The sequence below is a fragment of the Miscanthus floridulus genome, chromosome 2, assembly GCF_019320115.1.
Source record: "Miscanthus floridulus cultivar M001 chromosome 2, ASM1932011v1, whole genome shotgun sequence".
NCBI lineage: Eukaryota > Viridiplantae > Streptophyta > Magnoliopsida > Poales > Poaceae > Miscanthus > Miscanthus floridulus.
Window position 1 is genome coordinate 63,475,571 of NC_089581.1, and position 3,411 is coordinate 63,478,981.

The window sequence follows — 3,411 nt, forward strand, 5'->3', positions numbered from 1 at the left end:
TGGAGACTTCGTTTATCTGAAAGTCTCACCTATGAAGAGTGTCCAACGCTTTGGTGTGAAGCGAAAGCTTGCGTCGAGATATGTTGGTCCATTTGAAATCATTGGACAAAGTGGTAAAGTGGCGTACAAGATTCAATTACCTCCTGAGATGAGTGCTATCTTCAATGTCTTTCATGTATCCCAATTGAAGAAATGTCTTCGCGTCCCTGAAGAGAGAGTTCCATTGGGGGATATCGAGTTAAAATCTGATTTGACCTTTGAAGAAAAGCCAGTTCAAGTGATTGACACTCATGAGCGAGTGACTCAGAGTCAGGTAGTCAAGTTCTACAAAGTCATGTGGAGCAATTAGGGTAGTGAACGTGATGCAACGTGGGAAAGGGAAAATTATTTGAGGGATGGTTATAAGGAATTCTATCAACAATGGTACACTTTTCAAATCTCGGGACGAGATTTTTATAAGGGGGAGGGCTGTAACACCCTAGGTGTTTGGCTTCCACATTTGCACTTGCATTTCATGAACATGAGCATCATGCATCCATTCGTGAACTTATATCACATGAAACATGATTTTGAAACAGTGCAACATGTTGTATATTTCATGTGTGTTGTTTCTTTTATGAAATGTAAAGTGTGCAACACTTAAGTGCAACATGTGCCACTCACTTAGTGAAACAAGGTTAGTTAATACTATGCAACAAGATCATGAAACGTGCAAAACATGACTATGAAACATTTGCAACATTTCTTGTGTTTTTCATTGTTTTAGTACATATCTTGCTTGATTCTTGTGTGACCAATGCATGGTGTGGCTAAAAATGCTTGTAAGTAAATTAGTTACACATAGAATGTCTTTTGGAACATTGTTCATGTTGGTCACTTTGACTAATTAGGTTTTTCAAGTCATGGCTTGACCAAATTTGACCCCTAAACCCTTTTGTTTGACTGTTTAAAAAGTGTGGCTTAGGATGTTTGCATGTCTGAGCAACCTAAAGCAAAGATGTAGAGAATTATATAAGGAACAAAAGTTATTTTATGACCATCTCATGAAAATGTGCAGAACATACTCAAAAATGGCCCATAAGTCAGTTTTGAGGGCTATTTGGAAACTCAGAAAATTTCTAAGTCAAAAACCAGTTTTCAGTTTCATTGGCTTGACTTTGGGGATGATTTTACTCATGATTCTTTGGGAATTAGGTCTTGGTCTTTTAATAAGAATTGTAGACTATACGAAGGGCTACAATTTTCATTTAGAATGTTTTCGCTAATGACCAACGGATTAGGAGGATGAGGGCCATCAAGTAACATTGTCAGGCTCGATAAGGTTAACTGAATCAGCGTTTCAGTCAAGCTACAGTGATCTCCATTTCAGAAAATGCCCGACGCATGTGTGCCACGTGTCGCCGGTCGCCTGAGCTTGCTGCCACACGCCACGTGCCTCCTGGCGCTGCTGGCCGCGACAAAGAGCACCCCATGCGCCTACCCGATGCACTCGCCGTGCCATTTGCTTTTCCTTTCTCCTTCCCCGCGCGCTGCGCCAAGCCACAGCAGCCGTCCGCCATTACCGACCACGCATCGCCGTCATCGTGCGCGTTCGCCACCACGAAAACGGGTTGCCCCATCTGCCTGTAGCCTCGCCATGGTCTCCTCTATCTTCTCCACCCCACCGTCGGTCCGATTGCGCCGTGGTAAGGGCAAAATTGTAGCTTTGTCCCACCGCCGCCATGGCTGTTCTCGCCGGCCTTGTTGCTCCACGTGGACAACCGCCACCGTGACCCTCCCATCCCCTCCTCTACCTCGCGCTAGATCCTAGGTGCACTGCTGAAGCTCATAGCGCCTCCCGTTCGAGACGTAGCGCCGTAGCCTCGTTGAAGCCGGCCGTGCCATGGCTGAGCACCGCCGTGGCCATCGCCACCCCCTCTAGCTACATTAGTAGCTGCAATAAAGGGTTCCCCTAGGTCCGCTTAGGGGAGGCGAACAAGTTGGCACCATTGCCTTCGCCGGAGAAGCCACCGGCGGCGAACTACGCCACCGGCCGTTCCTCCTCCCCTGCTTCTCTTGCTGACGCGCGGGCCCCTCTTGTCAGCGCCGCGGCTGAGGCGGGAGCCTAGTGTGGGCCGCGCCATTGTCTGGGCCACGCCAGCGCGTGTTCGTGGGCCACCGTTTCCTTGGGCTGGCCAGTAGCTGTGTAGGTTTTTCCATTTTGTTTTGTTTAATTGTTTTTCACAGTTTTGGGTATAGATTCAAAAATGTGTAACTCAAGTTTGGTAGATCCAAATGTGATGGTTCCAATTTTGTTAAGTTCCTGGTCATGTCTAGTATTTAATAAAAATATTATATGATCACATGTTTTAGAAATTCTAGCTAAATTAAATAGGACTTTGAAATGTGTTTTTGGATACATGCAAACTTGTTTGAATTTTATCTTGAGTTTATGTGGTCCAAAAATGATGAAATTTTGTGGGTAATCTATTATTGCTTAGTAGAATCTCTGGTTAAAATTTCAGAGCTAGTGCATGTATAGTTTTTGAGTTATAGAAATTCTTTTTATCAATGGATGGATCTTGTGTGAATTTTCATAATTTTTCTATAGATCCAGTATAGGTAAAATTTGGTGAGTAAGGTTCTTAGGCTAGAATGATGCTAGGAAAAATGTGAAATCTATTGCTTGACACTTTTCATTAGGGTTTCCTAATTATGCCATTTTAAGCCATTCTGCCTTACCATTTTTGTGTAGGCTGTTGTACTTACTAAAATGGTGTGAAATTTTTATGGTAGTCTACTTAGGGCATGTAGTGTCTACTGTAATTGTTTTAGATTTAATGGTGTAGTTTTCATATATGTTTACTATTTCCTCTAATTAATTAAATAAATTAAGAAAGGTATTAGAGGAAATGTTTTGGGAATGAACACCCTACTTTCTGGTGTTCTTGTAATATGTGTAACATGTGAGTAGATTTAGTTTTGTCCAATTATATGTTTACATCATGAGTTACTAATTATTTTGTTTGCATTATGTCCCTCTGGATAGATCTGGGGACTTTAGAAAGCTCCCCATGATATTTTGGTTTTCTGTGGTTGTAATGAATACAAGAGTTGTAGATAATTTATGTATCTAGCTCCTATAAAAATTTAAGGGCATTTGGCCCAGTAGTTTAGAAACTACAGCTGTTTAAAGTTAGGTTTCAGTTTTTGCTTATTCTCTGCCTTGTGAGGGTAGAACTCTGTTGATTGATGAATTCGACCTGGTAAAGGTGTGAATCATGCTTTGAGATTTGACAATGAATTGTAGACAATTTCATAAGCTTTCCATATTGCCTTGTTGCATGTCATTTGGAATTATAAATCTCCAGTTATGGTTAGTTTACTGCACCGCTACATAGTATTTATTTTGCTGAAATACAAATGCTTGAG